Raw genomic sequence first — 24,252 nt, forward strand, 5'->3', positions numbered from 1 at the left:
AAATATCCAACCTCAACTCCCTTCACCCAGGCCTCTATGAGCAAAAAGGTCAGCATGGACATGTTGCGTTGAAGGACCCATCTCTGTGCTGTACTTCTTTTTTAGTTTTTTTTTTAGTTTAGAGATACAGCGCAGAAACAGACCCTTCGGCCCATCGAGTCCACACCGACCCACGACATTAACACGACTCTACCCACATTGGGGACAATTTTTTTTACGTTTATGTAAGGCAATCAACCTGTGTGTGGGAAAAAAACCCACGCAGGTGACGGGGAGAACATACAGACTCCATACAAATAGCACCCGTAGAACAGTAGCTCTACTGCAATGCCACCGGCCACCAAAGATGAGGGAAAATCTAGACTTACTGCATTCCCCGATGATGTTCTTTGTCATGTGACTTCTCTAATTGTTTATTTTAATAGCAGTGAATTAAATATGCTCTCAGGAGAAGGGTCTATCACTGAAATATTTGTGCCTTAGGTGAAGAATAATATAAGGTGGTCTCCTCTCAACTAATTGGACACATATATTTTAATACACACACCGGGTCCTGGGGTACATTTTCATTTCCAGATTATTGTGGAATAGCAAAATAATGGACTCAAAAGACAGTGAACGGATCACTACATCAATGCTTATGGCCAACTCAACTTTGCCAGTCCCATGCCACTCGGCAGCTCTAAGGCCTGCCGTTTTCTAACAGTAAACCAGAATCTCTAACTGAAGATAGACAAGGGCCGAATGGCCTCCTCCTGCACCTATTTTCTATGGTTCTATCCAGAGAGTTGTGGATTTATGGAATTCCCTGTCACTGAGGGCAGTGGAGGCCAAGTCACTGGATGGATTTAAGAGACAGTTAGATAGAGCTCTAGGGACTAGTGGAGTCAAGGGATATGGGGAGAAGGCAGGCATGAGTTATTGATTGGGGATGATTAGCCATGTTCACAATGAATGGCGGTGCTGGCTCAAAGGGCTGAATGGCCTCCTCCTGCACCTATTTTCTATGTTTTTATGTTTCTATGTTTCTAAGTGTGGACAAGAATTTGAGCTGTGCATCTGCTGCAGGAAATGCCACTGAAGATATTCAACAAGGGACGCCTGCAGTTATGATTGTGTAGCAAGGAACTGCAGATGCAACTGCAGATTTCTAAAGTTCCTTGAAAGAGGCAACACCTGTGATTGGTGTTGAAGAAGGCATTTGTAATGTGTAGGAAGGAACTGCAGATGCTCGTTTAAACTGAAGATAGACACAAAAAGCTGGAGTAACTCAGCAGAACAGGCAGCATCTCTGTAGAGAAGAAATGGGTGAAGACAGGTCTCGACCCGAAATGTCACCCATTCCTTCCCCAGAGATGCTGCTTGTCCCGCTGAGTTACTCCAGCTTTTTGTCATCTTTCTTCAGTTATGATTGTACGACCTGGATGTGTGGCCCAACTTTAGCCACCCCACATCCACCAGCTGAATCCGCCTGCATCCTTAAGGGCCTGTCCCACTTGGGCGACCTAATCCGCGAGTTTGCCCTCGACTCATACTCTCAGCATGATCGACATGAGGTCGTAGGAGGTCTTCGTAACTCTCCTTCATGCTCGAGAGTGGTCGCAGCATACTCGAGGCCTCAGCTAGGTCGCAACGTTTTTTTCAACATGTTAAAAAATGCCCGCAAGTAAAAAAAGGTCGCCATGGAAAAAATCGATACTTTTTTTACTCGTAGGTTTAGTTGTAGTAGGAGGTAGTAGGTCGGCATGTTAGTCGTAGGTAATCGAGGGTAGTCGATGGTAGTCATAGATAGTCTTCATCATAGTCGAAGGGAGGTCGAAGGAGATTGACAGAGGTCGTCCTCACTCTCCACTATTCGGTGTCCAATTTTCCCGTAGCTAGTCGAAGCTCGTCTTCAACATAGTCGAAGGGGGTCGAAGGAGGTCTTCAAAACTCGCCAATTAGGTCGCCCAAGTGGGACAGCCCCTTTACTACCCTCTGGGTCTATGGAGGTGAAGTCAGGGCGCAAGTCCAAACGTCAACCATTCTTTTGTCTCCGCAGATACTGCGGACCCTCCAGCAGTTTGGTTTTTTTTTTGCACAAGTCAGTGCCATCTCTCTACAACAACAAAAATCTAAACTGACATTGTTTCTAATCTGGGTGATTCCACCTTAGCAGATGGAAATCAAAACTCAAATCCAGAGCATCACATCATGTCTAGTTTAGAGATACAGCATGGAAACAGGCCATTCAGTCCTCCATGCCGACCATCGATCACATGTTCACACTAGTTCTATGTTATCCCAATTTCGCATTCACTTCCCTACTCAGTTGGGGCAATTTTTTACAGAGGAAATTTAACCTACAAACCGGCACATGTTTGGGATGTGGATGGAAACCGGCTGGCTACGACATCACAATGAGAATGTGCAAACTCCACACAGACAGCGCCCGAGGTCAGGATCGAACCTGGGACTCTGGCGTTTTGAGGCAGCAGCTTAACCTGCTGTGCCACAGTGCCCCCTAAATGTGAACTGCCCTGAGCAGGGCATGTGCCTCAGCAATGACCAATGAGTTCATAGGTTTCTCATAACTGATGGCTGTGTATGAAATATGTATTAAGGAAGGATCACGAGGCCCTCACTTGTACCTCCTCGATATCCCACCGCTCCGCTCTTGCTCTCCCTCCCCCCATTCGTAACAGGGACAGAGTTCCCCTAGTCCTCACCTTCCACCCCATCACCCGTCGCATACAGCAGATAATCCTGTAACATTTTCGCCATCTCCAACGGAATCCCACTTCTGGCCATGTCTTCCCATCTCCACCCCTTTCTGCTTTCCGTAGAGACCGTTCCCTCTGCAACTCCCTGGTCAACCCGTCCCTTCCCCCCAAACCACCCCCTCTCCAGGTACTTTCCCCTGCAGCCGCAGGAGATGCAACACCTGTCCCTATACCTCCCCCCTCAACTCCGTCCAAGGACCCCAACAGTCTTTTCAGGTGAGGCAGAAAAGACTGACACCTCCTCCAACCTCATCCACTGTATCCGCTGTCCAAGGTGTGGACTCCTGTATATCGGCGAGACCAAGCGCAGGCTCGGCGATCGTTTCGCTGAACACCTCCGCTCAGTCCGCCTGAACCTATCTAATATTCCCGGTTGCTGGTTACTTTAACTTCCCCTCCCATTCCCAATCTGACCTTTCTGTCCTGTGCCTGCTCCATTGCAGAGTGAGGCCCAGTGCAAATTGGAGAAACAGCAACTCATACTTCACTTGGGCAGCTTACACCCCAGCGGTAAGAATATTGACTTCTCTAACTCCAAGTAACGCTTGCTTTCCCTCTCTCTCCATCCCTCCCCTTCCCAGTTCTATGACCAGTTTTATTGTCGACGACTACATTTTATCTCTGTCTGCTTTGTTGTTACTTTCTCCCAACAAACAATGATCGATTCTACATGTTCCTTGATCTCCATTCCCTTTGCCCTGTTTTCACACCTTCACACTTCCTTATCTATCTATCTCCCTCCACCCTGACGTAAGTCTGAAGAAGGATCTCGACCTGAAATATCACCCATTCCTTCTCTGCCTGGCCCGCTGAATTACTCCAGCATTTTGTGTCTATCTTTGGCTGTGTATGAATCTTTTCCATTAGCGTTAGTAACCCGTGGCAACTGGCTATCTTGACAATAGGACAACACAATAGATGTGGCTGCCTGGTCATTATGACCAAAGCCAAGACAATCTTTACAGCTTTCAAAATACCAGACTTTCTGAAGAAATAATTATCAGTGCATTTCTAACGATTAATTTAGCAAAATGAAAATTGAGACATGAACATAGAAATATTTCTTAAATCTCGGTGTGCTTTGAATTAACTAAAATATCGATCTTTCATTTTTTAAATAATGCTAACATTTTACAGCGGGTCTGACAGGGATTTTAAAAGCTTTATATTAAAAATGGCAAGTCGATGATTATTGGGTTCATTTTAAAACATGAAGAATCTGAGGAAAGGTCTCGATCTGAAAAGTCACCAATTCCTTCTCTAGAGATGCTGCCTGTCCCACTGAGTTCCTCCAGCTTTTTGTGTCTTTGTTCAGTTTAAACCAGCATCTGCAGTTCCGTCCTAAGCAAGAAGGATCTATTCCTGCTGTGTGCATTTCTGTTGACTGGGAATGTGGGATTCTTGAACATGGATGCTTGAAGGACTTTTTTTGTTCGGTGAGATGGCGTAGTAACTTGTAACTTGTTGGGTGACAGACTATAAACTATAGATGAGGATCTTATTTTATGCAAGGAATGTTAAAAGTCAGTGGGAGAGATTCAACTATGTCAAATATCCATTAACCTCCTGCCTTAACAAGATTGAGAGTTGGGGAAGTAAAGCATTTTAGATATTCACTAGAAGAACAATATCACTGAGAGAGTGGAAGACTAACCAAGAGAAATGCCTCTGCAGAGAGGACATGCATCAGGAGGCAATAGGTTACAATCGAAGAACTATCCAGTGGCTCAGACTTACAGTTTATGTGAATAGTCAAGATTTGTAATGTTTCAAATCACACCTGTTTTATATCGAGACGTGTCTGTGTTGAAAGTAATACCCTTCATTTTATGATGTGTGGATCATCCATGTTCTACCCATGACCACATGTGTTTGGATACCGTTCTCCAGGTTCCACCCACATCCCAAACTAACTACTGTACAAGTGGAAAAGAATCAGAGAGGATTTGATGAGCAGGTGTGAGAGTAATTTGCAGAGTGCCAGGGATATACAGAGAGATGATTGTTGAGTAAGGATCCGGTATAGATCCAATGGACTGAATGCCCTCTGAGGTAAAGGATGTTATAGAATAGAATAGAATAGAATAGTTTCTTTATTGTCATTGTAACATGAACCATGTACAACGAAATTTAAAAATCTCAGCCAGTCAGTGCACCATTCAAACATTTCTAAAAGCTAACGATACATACAAGGTAAAATATTAAAAGATAAACAACTAAAATAAATATCACGAAAATATCACGCATAAACACCAACCCTCCATCCTTCTGTCGATTTCACAGTGTACCACAGTCCCTTAGTATGTATCGCCCCTGCGTTCCTTGGCAGCTACATTTAGTGCTTTTATAGCAGTGGGGTAAAAACTGTTTTTTAGTCTGTTCGTCCTTGTCCTTGTAGATCTGTACCGTCTGCCTGACGGCAACAGTTCAAACAGGGAGTGTCTGGGGTGGGAAATGTCCTTTATGATACTCTGGGATTTTTTGGTGCAGCGGGAACTGTGTAAGTCCTCCAAGGTAAGGAGAGGGCAGCCGACAATCCTCTGGGCGTTGTCAATGGTCCTCTGGAGCGCTTTCCTCTGAGCCGCTGTGCAGCTGGTGTACCACACGCATACACAGTATGTTAGTATGCTCTCAATGGAGCACCGATAAAAGGCTAGCAGCAGTCTCTGAGTGATGTTATTCTTCCTGAGCACCCTCAGGAAGTGCAGTCTCTGCTGGACCTTTTTCAGCAGCGCAGTGGTGTTCACGCTCCACGTCAGGTCCTCCTCAATATGGATTCCCAGGAAGCGGAAATCCGCCACCCTCTCTACACAGTCCCCTCTGATAGTCAATGGTACCATGTCCGTTTTATTCTTCCTGAAGTCTATTATTACTTCCTTTGTCTTTAAGGTGTTATTTTAGGAAGGAGATGAGGATAAATCTCTTTAGTCAGAGAGTGGAGAAGCTGTGGAATTATTTGTCACAGAAGGCTGTGGTGGCCAAGTCAATGGATATTTTTAAGGCATAGATAAATAGATTCTTGATTAGCACAGGTGTCAGAGGTATTGGGGAGAAGGCAGGAGAATGGGGTTAGGAAGGAGAGATAGATCAGAAATGATTGAATGGCAGAGTAGACTTGATGGGGCGAATGGCCCAATTCTACTCCTGTTCCTTATGACCTTATCACCTTTGTGTAATAAGGCTATGACAAAGGAGGAGAGTTAGGCCATTCAATCATGGCTGATCTATCTTTCCCTCTTAAACCCATTCTCCTGCCTTCTCCCTGTAACCTTTGATTCACTTTCTAATCAAGAACCTATCAATCTACACTTTGAAAAATACCCAATATCTTGACCTCCACCACCATCTGCAGCAACTATGTAATAAGTTATAAAAAAACAAGCTAGAGGCAGGAAAAATGTTCCTAACGTTAGGCGAGCCCAGATCCAGGGGCTACAGTGTTAGAATAAAGGCCATTTAAGACTGAGGTGAGAAAAAACTTTTTCACCCAGAGAGTTGTGAATTTGTGGAATTCCCTGCCACAGAGGGCAGTGGAGGCCAAATCACTGGATGGATTTAAGAGAGAGTTAGATAGAGCTCTAGGGGCTAGTGGAATCAAGGGATATGGGGAGAAGGCAGGCACGGGTTATTGATTGGGGGCGATCAGCCATGATTGCAATGAATGGCGGTGCTAGCTCGAAGGGCCGAATGGACTCCTCCTGCACCTATTTTCTACGTTTCTATGTTTCTATGTAAGTGTTCAGATCTCAAATTAGGACAGGGTTCCTAGATTGGAATGTAAAGTGGAAAATTGCATTGTCTCACTTTTCATTATCAAACAGTTCTACTGCTATTTTAGATTTTATATGTATTTTTATTGTGTGGATCCATATCTTCTACAGGCTAACAATAAAACACATGAGCCAAGACCATGTACGAGGATTTTAAATATACTTTTACCACTTAGCTGTCCTCTCAAGAGTACAAAGTCTAACTAAAACGTTATCTAAAAGGAAGCAAGTGACGCAGTTATTTGTACAAAGTACAAAGTGGTGTAGTTAAGAGCCAAGAATGTACTTTCCAGCAGATGTAGTTTATCCAAACACTCTATTTTTACCCTCTCTTGAGAGGCGTGTGTCACTGACAAGGTCAGCATTTAATGTGTGGATTTGCAGCATCCCTGTAAATGTGGTGATGTGCTGTCTTTTGGAATCATTGTTTCCCTGTGGCTAAAGTATCCCCAGAGTTCATTGGTAAATTGAACTATTTTTTGTTAATGCATGTCCAAAGTCTTTGTTTCTTTTAATGGAATAATTTAAAAAGAGCTCTTCCAAATGCTAAGCTTTGTTGTGCCCTCAGCTGCAACAATTTGGACTGAGAACAGCTGCTCCAACGTATCTGTGTGTACCGATACCTGAAACCAAGGAAAGAGTATAAAAACACCAGTCAAAGAGACAAATCCATGAGTCCCCCTTAATCTCAGGGGTGTAAAGCCCCTGTCCCACTTAGGAAACCAGAACGGAAACCTCTGGAGACTTTGTGCCCCACCCAAGGTTTCCGTGCAGTTCCCGGAGGTTCCCGGAGGTTTTTGTCAGTCTCCCCACCTGCTTCCACTACCTACAACCTCCGGCAACCACCTGCAACCTCCGGGAACCGCACGGAAACCTTGGGTGGGGCGCAAAGTCTCCAGAGGTTTACGTTCAGGTTTCCTAAGTGGGACAGGGGCATTAGAGTGTAAGCATTAGAAGATAATGCTTTGCTTGAATACAAAATATACTGCAAATGCTGGTGGTACTCAGCAGGTCAGGCACCGTCTGTGGAGGGAGATAACGAGAGTCAACCTTTCAAGTCAATGACCTAATGATTGGTTTAGTTTAGTTAGCGAGGTAGAGTGAAAAGTCCATTGTTGCTTGGTATCCAGTCAGCGAAAACTCTATACATGATTACAATCAAGCAGTCAACAGCATTTAGATACAGGATAAAGGGTATAACATTTAGTGCAAGATAAAGTCCACTATTTTGTTTCAGATATCCAGAAGCTGCAGTATTGTCTCTTGCATGGTTTTGTCAGAAACCATCTGGAGTTCTTTGTTCGGTTTTGGGTACCGCATCTCAGGGGAGCTTGACGGATATAAAATACAAATTCATAAGAAAAATACCAACTTCAGGGTAATGTGACAATGACACTTTGTCTGAACTTGGTTTACATTTCCTTGAGCTAGAAGGTTAAGTAATGTAGTTGAGATATTTAAAATAATAAAAGGATTTGAAATGATAGATATATTGAATTATAGAATAATTTAGCACAGAAGGAGGTCATGTTATTGCCAGCGCTTTGAAAGACTAATCCTTTTAATCCCAATCCTCTGTCCTTTTATCATAGCCATATAAATACTTTCCCTTCAAATATTTATTCAATTTTCTTTTGAAAGTTATAATTAAAGCCATTTCCACAGTGCTTTTGGACAGGGCTATCCAGATAACAGATCGCAATGTTACAGAGGATGGTTTATTCTAGTTTAGTTTTTTAGAGACACAGCGCGGACACAGGCCCTTTGGCCCACCAAGTCCACGCCGACCAGCAATCCCCGCACACTAACACTATCCTACACACTAGGGACAATTTTACATTTATACCAAAGCCAATTAACCTACAAACCTGAGATAGACACGGACTGAAGAAGGGTCTCAACCCAAAACATCACCCATTCCTTCTCTCCAGAGAGGCTGCCTGTCCCGCTGAGTTACTCCAGCTTTTTGTGTCTATCTTCAGTTTAAACCAGCTTCTGCAGTTCCTTCTTACACAACGTCTTTGGAGTGTGGGAGGAAACCGAAGCACCTGGAGAAAACCCACGCAGTTACAGGGAGAACGTACAAACTACCGTGGTCAGGATCGAACCCGGATCTGTGGCGCTGTGAGACAGCAACTCTCCTGCTACATCGCCGTGCCTCTATACCAGCTCTGATTATTTTCTCTCTAATATTCTACAACTACTTTCTACTGACCCTGACCCAATGTTTACGTATTTATTCTGTTTCCATGCCCACTTTAAAATTGAAACATTTATTTTGTTTTGCGTCTTCTCATTCCTCCTCAATTTCACTTCTCTTTGCTTCAAGTGTCATCTGCCTTGTCTCTGTCCATTTGAGCAGCTTGACAATAACCTCCAGCTCATTTATTGTCCTGCTCAAATTGGACCTACCCCGATCATACAAGTCCATGTCATTAATACAAATGAGAAAACAACAGGGGGGGAACAGTGGCAGAGACCCGCGTTCAATCCTGACTACGGGTGGTCTCCGTATGGAATTTGTACGTTCTCCCCGTGACCACATGGGTTTTCTCCGGGTGCTCCAGCTTCCATTCACACTCGAAAGATGTACAGCTTTGTAAGTTAATTGTCTTCTGCAAATTGTAAATTGTCCTTAGAGTGTAGGATAGTGCTAATGCATGGGGTGATCGCTGGCTGATGTGGACTCGAAGAGCCTGTTTCCACGCTGTATCTCTAGTCTAAAAGTCGAAACCTCCATGGGGTGCCACTGTACATTTTCTTCCAATCTAAACTAAAGGCATAACAGCCATTGCCCGACACAGGCAACTATTTGCATGCTAGCCACAGAAGCCGATGTACAAACTCATAATACAATCGCTCCACACTCTTAAATCTCTTAAATCTCTATTCCCACAGCAACATTTCTTACTTTAACTATGACCCTCGGACTATCCTTAATTGGTCATTACTGTCTTTACCTTGCACTAAACATTATTCCCTTATCATGTATCTATACACTGTAAATGGATACATTGTCTTTCTGCTGACTGGTTAGCCACTGTACCCCAGTACACGTGACAATAAACTAAACTGAAACTGAAACTAAAATTCCCTTTTCCTTCCCTTCAGTCAGTGTGGTCACCATCCCAGATTTTCCCCCCGACCCCCCCCCCCCCCCCCAGATAAAAGTCTTCAACCCACACAATCCAATGCACTGATCAACTCCTGGGTTGTATGTAGTACGCCCCGCCATGCACATTCTTATTGGATGATGAGCCCATCCAATAATTGAAGGTGGGCTCATTGGTTAGGCGGATATGGCATCAACTCAACTGAACTGCATAACATAGAAGTGCAGTGATCAGTGATCATTTAATGTCAGTCACACTAGTAGAAGTTGCACACAAGTCAATATGATGCATTCGAGTAACATATAGCTCTTATAGCTCTTAACAGAATCGAGGGTTGTGGGGAGAAAGAAGGAACGGGGTACTGATTTTGGATGATCAGCCATGATCATATTTGAATGGCTGTGCTGACTCGAAGGGCCAAATGGCCTACTATTATCTATGTTTCTATTTTCTATCAACAACTGATTGTTTGTGGAATCTAATCACTGGAGAAAAGCTTGTATAGAAACATAGAAATTAGCTGCAGGAGTAGGCCATTCGGCCCTTCGAGCCTGCACCGCCATTCAATATGATCATGGCTGATCATCCAACTCAGTATCCCGTACCTGCCTTCTTTCCATACCCTCTGATCCCCTTGGCCACAAGGGCCACATCTAACTCCCTCTCAAATATAGCCAATGAACTGGCCTCAATTACCCTCTGTGGCAGAGAATTCCAGAGATTCACCACTCTCTGTGTGAAAAAAGTTCTCCTCATCTTAAGAAGGATTTCCCCCTTATCCTTAAGCTGTGACCCTTTGTCCTGGACTTCCCCAACATCGGGAACAATCTTCCTACATCTAGCCTGTCCCACCCCTTAAGAATTTTGTAAGTTTCTATAAGATCCCCTCTCAATTTCCTAAATTCTAGAGAGTATAAACCAAGTCTATCCAGTCTTTCTTCATAAGACAGTCCTGACATCCCAGGAATCAGTCTGGTGAACCTTCTCTGCACTCCCTCTATGGCAATAATGTCCTTCCTCAGATTTGGAGACCAAATGTGCATGATTTGTAGAAAGAAAATATGCCCACATGCATCCAAGTTCTGTACACCAGTATAGAAGTGGTAAAGGGTATGTCATGATACGGAACCTGCATACATATTACAGTTTTTAAAAGCAAAGAACACAACAGAACTATTTGTTCTGTAAGAAGATCTAGATTATGATCAGCTCAAAATTTAGAATGGACCAATCAGGTGTGTATAAGATCATGGAAGGAATAGATAGGGCAAATGCACAGTCTTTTACCCAGCGTAGGGGATTCTAGAACCAGAGGACATGGTCTAAGGTGAACGGTAAAATGTTTAATACAAACCTGAGGCACAACCCTTTTACACAAAGGGTGGTGATTGTATGGAATGAGCTGCGGGAGGAGATAGCTGAGACAGATACTACTACAAAGTTTAAGAAACATTTAAACAGGTATTTGGATAGGTTAAATTAAGAGGGATATGGGCCAAACAAACAGGTGGGACTAGTGTAGATGGGGCATGTTGGTCGGCGTGTGCAAGTTGACCAAAGGACCTGTTTCCACGCTCTATGACTCTATGAGTCCAACAAGCCCGTACTTATACTTGTAAGTAATATGAATCCTAGACGTTCCTCTGCCAAAAGCATTTGAAGCTGATTCATGAAGTTTGAGGGCAGGCAATAGTGGACACCTGTTGGTCATTTCTGGGTGTTAGGGGATCGCAAAGCAGAGTTCAGTGAACTTCAACACCAGTTCAAGTGTAGATCATCAACCATCCAACTGCCGATAGCACTGAATAGAAACATAGAAACATAGAAATTAGGTGCAGGAGTAGGCCATTCGGCCCTTCGAGCCTGCACCGCCATTCAATATGATCATGGCTGATCATCCAACTCAGTATCCCGTACCTGCCTTCTCTCCATACCCTCTGATCCCCTTGGCCACAAGGGCCACATCTAACTCCCTCTTAAATATAGCCAATGAACTGGCCTCAACTACCCTCTGTGGCAGAGAGTTCCAGAGATTCACCACTCTCTGTGTGAAAAAAGTTCTCCTCATCTCGGTTCTAAAGGATTTCCCCCTTATCCTTAAGCTGTGACCCCTTGTCCTGGACTTCCCAACATCGGGAACAATCTTCCTGCATCTAGCCTGTCCAACCCCTTAAGAATTTTGTAAGTTTCTATAAGATCCCCTCTCAATCTCCTAAATTCTAGAGAGTATAAACCAAGTCTATCCAGTCTTTCTTCATAAGACAGTCCTGACATCCCAGGAATCAGTCTGGTGAACCTTCTCTGCACTCCCTCTATGGCAATAATGTCCTTCCTCAGATTTGGAGACCAAAACTGTACGCAATACTCCAGGTGTGGTCTCACCAAGACCCTGTACAACTGCAGTAGAAACTCCCTGCTCCTATACTCAAATCCTTTTGCAATGAAAGCCAACATACCATTTGCTTTCTTTACTGCCTGCTGCACCTGCATGCCTACCTTCAATGACTGGTGTACCATGACACCCAGGTCTCGCTGTATCTCTCCCTTTCCCAATCGGCCACCATTTAAATAATAATCTGCTTTCCCGTTTTTGCCACCAAAATGGATAACCTCACATTTATATTAATGGCTCACTTCAGTCTCTATTTAACTGTTAAAAAGAATATGAAAGTACCAGTTTGTGAATATGCCGAGAATTTCACCCTGGCCAATGGTGCCAAACACCATTCATTTTGCCTGCTTCTGAAAATTGGTTTGTTGAGTCAACGGAATGAATGTATGAGGAGGGTACCTTGCGCTTGGCACTGCCAATTGGAGAGAAATTGCTCCAGATTATTACAAAGCACTCCTAGGAAAAACAATTAGTGTCTACGAGAGAGCAAGGGATCTTTTTCCTCCAGGAATGCTGCCTGACCCACTGAGTTGCGGCAGCACTTTGGGTCCATCATGTGATTATTTACAGTTGTTTTCTATCTGTCCTCGTCCCATAAAAGGACATTCTGACCTGTGCATTGAACCACTGTAGTGGCATGTGTAAAATGACCTGTGTAATTAACGTTGGCCCTTTGGAGCAACTTGCCCATACCGACCAATCTACACTAGCCCCAACTGCTTGTGTTTGGCCCATATCCCTCTAAATCTATCCTGTTCATGTATCTGTCTAAAAGGGATTATTACAGTTGTTTTCTATATACAGTCCTCTTCCCATTAAAGGACATTATCACTTGTTCATTGAATTATTGTTTTGGCATGCGTAATATGTTGCTTCCAAAGTATTCAGGCACAGCATATCATTATAACTTAGATGTGTAGGAAGGAACTGCAGATGCTGGTTTATACTGAAGATAGACAAAAAGTAGTGGAGTAACTCAGCGGGTCAGGCAGCATCTTCGGAGAAAAATAATCTGTGGCCCGTTCGAACGCGAAACATCGCCCATCCTTTTTCTCCAGCGATACTGCCTGACCCGCTGAGTTACTCCAGCACTTTGTACCTATTTAAACAGATTCTCCTTTATCACTGAAGCCTTTGTAAAGAACTGGTGATTTTCCTGGAAGCAATCACTGCTGGTAACTAAGCTGCTCTTCAATAATGTTTTTGTAGAATTCAATATGGTGGGACTAAAATGAGAACTTAAATAATTCACTTAGGAAACTGGATTTCTTAGGAGGCAGTCACAAATTATAGTGATTAGTAATTCGTTAGCTGGGCATGCTGTAAATCACATTTAAAAAGAGATTTGAAATCTCCTGAGGCAGAAGGATGTTGGGATGTATATTGCACACAGGCTCTAAATTATTTTAGTGATGTTAATAAGTAACCATGGCCCCTGGGATTTGCTTGGTTACCTGGTAGAGTTATGAAGTAACAATGGAATTTTTTAATGAATTTTTAATGACTTTTTTCATTTCTCTGGTTTTTGCCCTTCTAGAAATATGGACTATTAATACCTTGGTAGTACACAGGCTTGAGTACCTAGTTAATTTTGCTTCTTCCTAGTTTAAAGTTCCACAACTGATTGCAGCATATCTACTTCCAACCTGACTAAGGCTTACTTACACTGCACAACTTGGTTTTACACATTGCAATGCGGAAGAGACATCAGAAGATGCTCCTCAATATTTCTTTAATACCAATGTATTGATCCTGTCTTGGGAATTGCAAATGCAAAAGTAATTTCAAACCAAATACTTGCTAATGTGGAAGGCAAAACAGACTGCAGGAGCTGAAAACTAGAATAAAAACAGAAAGCTGGAAGAACTCAGCAAACTCAGTCAGCTAAATTCTTCCAGCTTTCTGTTTTATGCTGGTGGAAGATCTTTTGCTCTTTCTATCTGGTAAAAGCAACTACTATGCCAAAAAAACCCTCTAAAACGTTGGCACCTATGGTTAAAAGGTCTAAACAAAGCAAGTAGTCCATCCATTTGTAAACCTATGCTAAGCAGACATAATGATGATGTTTTCCGAGTACTGTCAGGTCAAGGTAGAATATCTTTCTTTATGCAATCATGTGGGTTTTTAAGACCAAACACACAGAGCTCAAAAGAGAGAGGACATCTCCAATTCATGTTCTTCCCGGTTCCACCTCAGGACTGAGGAATTCCTGGGCATAGTTGCTTCTTCCATTATAAAGGAGTTGGCTCAGGAGTGATGATGTTCAACTTCTAAGTTCCTCTTTCCCCTGTGAAACTGTAATTTGTTTTAATTTACTGGTTTGATTTTTCTCGGTGGTATTCCGACTATATGAACAATTATTTTCTTTCTCATTTGTTGAACAGCATATTAGTCTGAATTTGGGATGCGTCTGTAATAAGTGGATGAAAAATTGAAGTATCGTTACACTGTAACCCATGTCTGTCTGCTGTCATGCATTTAATCATGGTTTCTTTAGCATTCACTGCATAAATCATGACATTACTGTTAATCATGTGTTTGTACTTTATATGCCTTTGCAAGGCTTTATCCATTTCCTTGAGTTTGTTTTCTTACTTTCTGATTGCAAGTATTGCTTTTGACTGATGCTGTGTTTGGTACTTTTCCCCCTCCAAAAAACAAAAATTCTTTTCTTCTTTTATCATTCGAACAAAAACCAAACCAAGCAGAGACAGTCATAACCCGCAGTCTCAGGCTGTAGGAAAAGTATCCATAACAATGAAATGGAGAAAACGGTCCAGTGCGTAAGTTCTGTCAACTAGAAGTTAAAGTGTGATCTGATGGCGTCATGTAACGAGCTCAACAATTGGTTGCATGACATGCCGTCAAGTTACGTGAAGGTGCTGTGAAAGCATTTTTCTTGGATGTTGTATCAGTTAATGATTGACCAGTCATGATCACATGTGCCTTTTGACTGTGTGCTGCCACTATTCTTGCTATGCTCATTTTTAGTTTAGTGTTTGCAGTGGTTATTTTTGATAATAATTATTACTTTTTTTGTTTCTTTTCTTTCCTTTCAGTCCTGTTAGCTTTCTTCGCTTCTTTAGATGTCACATTGAAACATTGATTCCCAACCCCTTTGTTTTGAGAAAAATACAAACGAGGTTTAACTGTATAATAACATTTGTGGTTAATTTCTTTGCACTGAAAATATTGTGATTTATTTATTTTTTTGGAGTAGGGGGCCTTTTTCATTTGAAGTGTCTCGGGCAAAAAAAAAAAATAGTTGGATACTAGCAGTTATAACCCAAACTCTCACAAATGAGATAAAATGGCCAATAGTGCCTCGTAATTGCAGCAATTTCAGATTCATTTTCAGTATGTAAAAACAGTCAGAACAATAGTGCTTCTTTCGTGCAACTGAAAAAGGGTCCTTTGAAATTGTTTTTTATTTTTGCTGTTGTAATTGTTCGATTGCTGTGTACGGTTTGCTCTTTGTTTAATCAACAGTGTGGGAACCTGCCAGCATGGATTGATATTCTGCATGTCACTTCCACTAAAGTGGTTCATTGCAGTTCTAGTATCTATGGTATTAAAACTGTAAGCGGAATCTGCCTGCTAGCTGTAGACAGAACTGCTGTAAGATTTTTCTTTGGATTAATATTACCTCTAACATTTAATATAAAATTGCACTATTTAAAAAGATGTCATTGAGTTTCTTTAAAGAGACAGTATCCCTATGACCAACGCAGGCTGAATGCTAAAAGTGTCTGGAATCAACTCTTTAAGCATATCTTTTCAAATACTGCAGCCTTCTCAAAATGTTTTGTGAGCTCCACTCTTCCATTATTTTAAAATGTACGATAAAAACAGAAAGTGCTAGAAATACTCAGCTGGTCAGGCAGCAGCTGTGGTGAGAAAGACAGGGTTATCATTTCAGGTTTTCATTTGATAACGGGTCATTAACATAAAATGGTAATGCCTTTGTCTCTGTCCACAGATACTGCCTGACCCGGTGAATATTTAGAACATATTTGGGTTTTATTTCAAATTGCCAGCATCCGCAAATTTTTGCTTCTCATTTTTTATAATGTATTATTAGCTTGGTGTCTCTTTCTGGGGCTCGTTCATGATCTCTTGCTGTCAATATACAAGCACCTGCAACTAGTTATAATACATTTCCCTAAATTTGATTTGAAGTTTTACCACCTTATCATACACTTAATATTGAAGCAATGTTCCAGATGTAGTTTAATATGTAAGCCCCTTCTCCAGCACTATCCTAAACTTGATATCGAGCTACTGACACATTTGCACCATTTCCATGACTTGAATCCCTCCCTTCAATCATTTTCAAAGTAAGGCCTCATTTCAAATTTCCACATACAGTTCTCCAGTCATAATCTTACAGATTTAGTGGCATTCGCCACCACTTTATTCCCTTAGCTGATTGCTATTTCATTATGGCTGTAAGCAGCAGTCTGAACACATGAAGTCCTATCAAGCAGACTGCCCTTAGTTGTAGCATACTATAATCCTTTAATCCTGCACATCCCTGACTGGTTATTTTAATACTTGCTGAAAGTCTCCCACAGTGTAATTTTTTCTCTCAAATGTATTGAGTGCCACTGCTGAATTTGTATTACATCGTTAATCCCTAATTACAACACAGCAACAGCCAATGGGACCATGCAGATATTTATAGAGTCATGGAATCATACAGTGTGGAAACAGGCCCTTCGGCCCAACTTGCCCACACTGACCAACATGTCCCGTCTTCACTAGTCCCACTTGCCTGCCTTTGGTCCAGATCTCTCTAAACCTGTCCCATTCATGTACCTGTGTAAATGCTTCTTAAACATTCCGATTTCCTTGCCTCAACTATCTCCTCCGACAGGTCATTCCATACACCCACCACTATTTGTTTGAAAAAGTTTCCCATCAGATTCCCTATAAAATCTTTCCCCCTCACCTTAAACCTCTGGTTCTTGATTCCTGCACATTGGACAAAGAGACCCTGTGTGTCCACCCGATCCATTCCTCTCATGATTTTATGCATTTCTATAAATATTATGCTTTCCAAATCCATTTTTTATTTCAATCTTTTGATTTCCCATATGTGGTTATTCCCTTAAATTTACTTCTTACGTACTCCATGTTGTAATGCTCTAATTGATGTTTGCTAAGGGAGTTTGACCTGAATTCACAGTGGGATGTATTAGTAATAATTACATATTTGTAGCCCATTAGTGATGCTCTAATTATTTGAATACTTACTTTGCTCTGCAAAAAAATGTCACAAGATGTGCACTCTCAGGGGATGAGTGTGCCTCCACTTCCACCTGACCTTGGAACACAATTTGGGCTTGCCTCGCACAAATCCGCACAAACTGCAGTCTTGAGCTGCTGTGATATCTGGCAGCAAAACACTACTCGTTGATAGGCCGTCCTCAATGTGATATGTTCACTAGAACAAGCCCCAGCCTATTTAAAGAGATGATCATCAATGAACATAGTTTAGCTGACTTTCAAAACTATCAAAACCATTAATGTTTCTGGCATTCAAAATGAATCAGAAACATTCAAAGTCTATTCAACATTTAAAACATTTAAAATAAAAAAAAAGTTAAGAATATTTAAATATATTCAAACAAACAATGTCAAAACTCAACTAATGCTTACCCAAGTCCCTCATAGGCATGGCCTCCATTACATCAATGCAGAAGAGCTATCTGCACTTGGCATACGAGTATACATCTGGTTCCTGCTGTATGTGGTAGGAATTGCAGTACTCAATGAGAAGTCGTATTTTGGATCACATTTGGGAAACAACTATAAACATCTGACTGCAACTTGAGCATTCCACAATAACTCGGGCACCCAAACGTACCATTCACTTGTTTTCGGGGGAGTCAGCAATTACCACCATAACATGACCATTCTATGCAAAATCTAGGATTTTTTTTTCCCCATTCAAAGCATATGCTTATCGCACAAACACACAGGTCAATACTTAAATCATTGAATATTTTGAAAAGGCTGAAGAGTCACAAAAGAGAATGTTTAGCAGATGTCATCCCCAGATTTAAGATTGAAGGCAGCAAAAGGCAGGATGCTGTTTCTTTACATTATATTTACATTAAAGTGTTATTGGTGTAAATTACCACATTCATACTCCACCTCTAATCTGTTGTATCTTGTTTTCATCTTTTAGGGCGGAAACTGGAGAGGACCGCATGTACAAAAAAATAATAAAAGTACTGTTAAATAAACCTTTGGACATATCAGCATACACCAATCAAGCTGAAGACTTCTTCAGACTTTTATCTTTGACTGCTCTGATTGTTTAGACTGTTAAGTCTCTTCAAAATGTATCACTTCTGCTGAAGGATGAGTTTTGAACGCCTGAAAGGAGAAAATATATTTAAAAAAAAGATACTAGGAGCTTTTAGAGCAACACGTTGATAAGGAGTGCCTGTTGTCATCATGGATACAGTTGTCATGGTCATACATGGCAACAGTCACTATAAGTATCTGTCATTCCTTAGGTATTTTAGGGACCAAAGGACCAAACTTTTTATTGCAGACTTGTAGTCGTATGTAAATTATGGATTTCTTTCCTTCTCTCACTGTTCCTAAAACGGTCTGAAGAGTTTACCATGAATTGTAAAAAAAGTAAACTAATAATAATGATAATAATACATACATAACTGCTTTAAAAGAAGCAAGATTGTAGTTCTTTGATACTTTGGGAAGCACTTTGGTATCATTAATTCAAGTAAGTAGTTTTCATATGGTTTTCTGTAACTTTCGTGAGGACTGAACATTTGAGATTGGCTTAACTGTGACCGGTGAGAAGCAAAAAAAAAACTTACTGAGTGAGGATTATTTTGGAAATAGAATTATTGCTTGAAAATGGTTCATTGTGTTCTTACCTTCCCTTAAAAAAAGAAACTCAATAGGTGTACAGAGTAATAAAACTTTTAAATTACCAATATAAAAATATAAAAAAATTAGACATAAAAATGCAAAAAAATAGAGGTTAGCATTACTGCTAAGAAAAGAAATCCTGTAGAATTGTAATTTTGTAGAATTTAGATGAGCATATGTTCATATACTGCCAATAGCTGTCTGATGCTGTTAACTGCTGACAGAAGATAAGCCACACTGGCAGCTCCTTGACTGCAATCATTCCAGCTACAATTATAAAAGTAAAAATATATTAAAAAAAAGACACAAAAACTGAAACTATTGTAAACATTGCAGCAAACCATGGATTTGAATATCCACCAAGTGTTAGCGAAGACCCGGAGTAGACTCCCATTCGTCTGGAAAACCTGCTTGACATCACCAAGACCTGCTCTAAGCAAAACTCCTACCAACCTCCATTCATAACGATAGTACTCTCTCACATTCAAAAACTAAGTAAGGAAACTTCAGGGCCCAGTGCAAAGTCCTGACTCCCAACAATCTAACACTGAATCTGTAACAAACAAAAAAAAAAAGAGAGAATCTCTGCTGTTTACAGGAGGTCAAAAAAAAACAGAGAATGTTTAAAAGGTTCTGGCTCTGTTTTATGTAAATAAATTTGCATATTTTGTAGGACTTTTACTGTACTGATTGAGAAAAAAGGAAACTATTTAATGAAAGCACGGTATTTATCTTTGGTAACTGACGTAATGGAGCAGTTGAAAAAAAGCACTGTGTTGAATGCTGTAAAATCTGGTGACAATTTATTTATGAATAATTTATTCTGATATTTATTATTAATTTAGGAAGATGCTACATTTTAAATTAATTTACAAGTGCCAGAATCATGGTTGGCAGCTGCATGGTTTTATTATGACCATTTTTATTTATTGCTTGTAGAATTATTTTTTTTAAACACATTTTGATAACTTTTCCAATTTCCACTCATCTGCTTTTTCTATAATTTTAGCTTATTATTTTTTTCTATACAAAACAAGTACTGTATACCTAATCTAACGTGGCATACAGTTATAATAAGACTGCTCTCTTCACCCTCAGTTACCTAGAAACAATTGTAATCTTCATGTAAGTACTGAATGACGCTTTTCAGCTTAGCCCTAAATAAAGCACAGTTTAAGAAAAAGTATCTTGGTCTCTTTTGGGTCTATTTGCACCAACACTGACTTCACATTCAGCCCATGTAGCTGTAAGCAATTTCTCACATACAGCTTTGTTCATTTAAAACTGCCAAAAGATCCAGAAGATAGTTCTCTCTTTAGAGACAGCACAAGCTGTTTAATGCTGTTGAAAGGTTCCCCTGATGACCACTGCACTAATAATGACTAGTGGAAGGACATAATGGGAGCAGGAGTAGGTGACCTGGCCCCACAAGTCTGTCCCACCGTCCAATATTATCACGGCTAATCTGCCCCAAGCCTCATCTCCTCTGTGCCTGTTCCCCGTTGCCATCTATTCCCTGATCTTACAAAAGGTTAGCTGCTTCCTCGTTAAATACCTGCAATTATCTAATCACTCCAGCCCTCTTGTTACAGTTGCATTGGTTAGACAGCACTCGAAATATTGCATACAGTTCTGGTCGCCACACCATGGAAGGATATGGTAGCAATAGAGAGAGTGTAGAAGCTAAACACCAGTATGTTGCTTGGAATGGAGGGATGTGGTTATAAAGAGAGGTTAGATATAGAGCCATGGAGTCATACAGCATGGAAACTGGCCCTTTGGCCCAACTTGCCCATGCCGACCAAGATGCATCTACACCAGTCCCACCTGCCTGCATTTGGCCCGTATCTCTCCAAACATTTCCTATCCACATACCCATCCAGATATGCTGGGTTTACTCTCACTGGAACACAGGAGGCTGAGGAGGCTTTGGGCCCTCTCCAAAGCCAGCACATTACTCCTCAGATATGGGGTCCAAAACTGCTCACAATACTCCGAATGCAGTCTGATCAGTGCCTCCTAAAGCCTTATAAAGCCGGGCGAAGACAGAGGGATATGAGGAAAAGCTTATCAAGCAGAGTAGAAATACTTTCTAATGACTGGAGGAGATAGAATCATAGACTTATCGAATTGTACCATAGTAATACACGTCTTGTCACACCTTGATATGCTAATCCCATTTATTTGCATTAGGCCCATATCCCTGTATCACATTCCTATCTAAATGCCTAGCCAATGATGTTATTGTATTTACCTGTACAATTACTCTTTCCACCGTCCTTACACTTACACCACAGATCTCTTTTAAATTTCTCTCCTCTCGCCTCAAACGTATGCCCTCTAGATTTAGTCTCACCTGATTTTTGAGAAAGGTAGATGATTGAATGACATAGTAGATTCATAGTCATACAGTGTGGAAACAGGCCCTTCGGCCCAAATTGCCCACAGCAGCCAACATGTCCCAGCTACACTAGATCCACCTGCCTGCGCTTTGCCTATATCCATCCAAGCCTGTCCTATCCATGTATCTGTCTAACCATTACATAAACGTTGGGATAGTCCCTCCATCAAATACCTCTAGCAGCTCGTTCCACACATCCACCACGCTTTGTGTGAAAAGTTACCCTCAGATTCCTATTAAGTCTTTTCCCCTTCACCTTAATCCTAAAACCTCTGTTCCTCGATTCACCTACTCTGGGCAAGAGACTCTGTGTGTCTACCCGATCTATTCCTCTCATGATTTTATACACCTCTAAAAGATCACTCCTCATCTTCCTGCGCTCCAAGGAATAGTGTTCCAGTCTACACAACCTCTCCCTATAGCTCAGACCATCTAGTCCTCGCAACATCCTCATGAATCTTCTCTGTACTCTTTTTAGCTTGGCAACTTCTTTCCTACAACATGGTGTTCAGAACTGAACACAATACCCTAAATGCAGCCTCACCAACATCTTCTGCAACTGCATCATGACCTCCCAACTTCTATTCTCAATACTCTGATTAATGAAGGTCAATGTGCCAAACGCCATTTTGACCACCTTACCTACCTGCAACTCCGCCTTCAAGTAACCATGCACCTGCACTCCTAGATCCCTCTGCTCTTCAATAGTCTCTGGAGCCCTACCATTCACTGTGTAGTTCCTGTCCATATTAGACCCCAAAATGTAGCCCCACAAATTTCTCTGTATTAAATTCCATCAACTATTCCTCAGCCCACCTGGCCAACCGATCAAGATCCTGATGCCATTTTTCACAACCATCTTCATTATCTGCAATACCACCCACTTTTGTACCTTCTGAAAACTTGCTAATCTTGCCATGTACGATCTCATCCAAATTATTGATAACGATGAATGTAACAGGCCCAGCACCAAATCCTGAGGGACATCATTAGTCATTGGCTTCCAGTCCGAGAAGCAAGCTTCCACCATCACCCTCTGTTCCGATATTTAAACTTGTGACTTATTCCAGTGACTTATTGAAGGAGGCCATCAGCATGAGAGAAAGGAATAGGTTTCACTCAGCTCTGTGAGTGTGTCTACTTGTGATTTGTCCACTGAAGTAATGGCAGGGAAGTTGTTACAGTGTCTCTCTTGCAGGATGTGGGAAAGTCAGGGACACTACAAGTGTCTCTGGAAACTACACCTGTAGAAATTGTGTCCAGGTGCAGCTCCTGAATGAACCTGTTAGGGAACGGGAGCAGCAGCTGCATGACCTCAGGACCAACTGGGTAAATGAAAGTTTCCTGGACAAGACCCACAGTGAGGTTGTCACACCGAGGATACAGGAAGAGTGAAGGTGGGTGACAACAAGGAAGAGAAGTAAACGTGGAGTGCGGAAGCCCCCCGGTGGCTGTACCCATTGAAAACAGGTACACGCTCTTGGGAGCTGTCAGAGTGGACGACACGACAAGATTGAGTGGCAGCAAGAGCTATGACCTCAACCCTGCTGCTGAGGCTCAACGGAGAGGAATGACATCAGGCAGAGCCGTAGTGGTGGGGGACTCCATCGTCAGGGATGCGGACAGGAGATTCTGCGGCAGCAGGTGAGACTCCAGGATGGTGTGTTGCCTCCCTCGTGTTAGGGTTCAGGATGTCCCGGAGCAGCTGCAAGGCATCCTCAAGTGTGAGGGGGAGCAGCCGGAGGTTGTTGTGCATGTTGGCACAAACGATATAGGTAGGAAGAAGGAGGTTCTGCAACAAGAGTTACGGAATTGGGTAAAAGACTGAAAAGCAGCACATCCAGGGTAGTGATCACAGGATTGCTTCCAGTACCTTGTGCTAGTGAAGGTAAGAACAGGAAGATGTGGGAAATGAATGCGTGGCTGAGGAGTTGGTGCAGGGGACAGGGATTTAGATTTCTAGATCATTGGGATCTCTTCTGCGGCAGGGGTGACCTATACAAAAGGGACGGGTTGCACCTTATCTGGAGGGGGACCAACATCCTGGCGGGGAGGTTTGGTAATGCTACGAGGGAAGGTTTAAACCGGATTGGCAGGGGGGTGGGATCTCGAACAGGACAGATCTTGCACATGAGAGGTTGGTATGGAGGGTGGTGTGGGAAAGGTTAGTGGACAGAATAGGCAGGTGAAAGGCAGAGAGCGAGGATGGAGGGTTGGTTTAAACTGCACGCATTTTAATGCAAGGGTATCGTGTATGGCAAATCTCCGCCTGGCCTGATATATCCGCGAGGACATTGCCTGGGAAATTAAGTCGTCGTTAACTAAAAGGTGCGGAAGAGGACGGTGGCAAATGTTGTGCCTCTTTTCAAGAAGGGCTGGTAAATGGTAAGGTAAGGTAGATGATCTTAAGCGTGGATAGGTACGAGCGACTGGGACGTTGTAGCCATGACTGAAACCTGGTTAAGGGAGGGGCAGGACTGGCAGCTCAATGTTCCGGGTACAGGTATCAGTAGAGACAAGGGTGAGGGTAAAGGAGGAGGGGGGGTTGTATTGTTGGTTAAGGAGGATGTCATGGCTGTATTCAGAGGGGACATTATGGACGGTTCGTCTAGTGAGGCTATGTGGGTGGAGCTGAGGAACAAGAAAGGGATGATCATCTTGTTGGGGGAATATTACAGACCCCTGAATAGTCAACAGGAATTAGAAGAACAAATATGCCATGAGATTGCAGAAAGCTGCAGGTTAATAGTTATGGATAGGGACAGTGAGGGGCCACATGTTAAAATGCTCAACTGGGGTACGGCAACATTTGATGGTATGAGAGAAGGTCTCGCTCAAGTTGACTGGAGCAGGTTATTTGAGGGAAAAGGAACATCGGCCAAGCGGGATGTTTTTAAAAGTGTGC

General features: G+C 42.1%; 1 protein-coding gene across 7 annotated transcripts in view; it reads left to right on the forward strand.

Moving 5' to 3' along the window:
• Nucleotides 1-21,906, forward strand: part of celf4 (CUGBP, Elav-like family member 4) — a 1,152,430-nt gene extending 1,130,524 nt beyond the window's left edge. For 6 of the 7 annotated variants that reach the window (XM_055632378.1, XM_055632399.1, XM_055632405.1 and 3 more), the window contains one exon: nucleotides 18,231-21,906. The gene's annotated coding sequence lies outside the window, so the exon portion shown is untranslated. The remainder of the gene's footprint in view (nucleotides 1-18,230) is intronic. The other variant, XM_055632391.1, reaches the window with a different exon arrangement.
• Nucleotides 21,907-24,252: the final 2,346 nt, after the last annotated feature.

This window comes from Leucoraja erinacea, chromosome 1 (genome assembly GCF_028641065.1).
Source record: "Leucoraja erinacea ecotype New England chromosome 1, Leri_hhj_1, whole genome shotgun sequence".
Lineage (NCBI taxonomy): Eukaryota > Metazoa > Chordata > Chondrichthyes > Rajiformes > Rajidae > Leucoraja > Leucoraja erinaceus.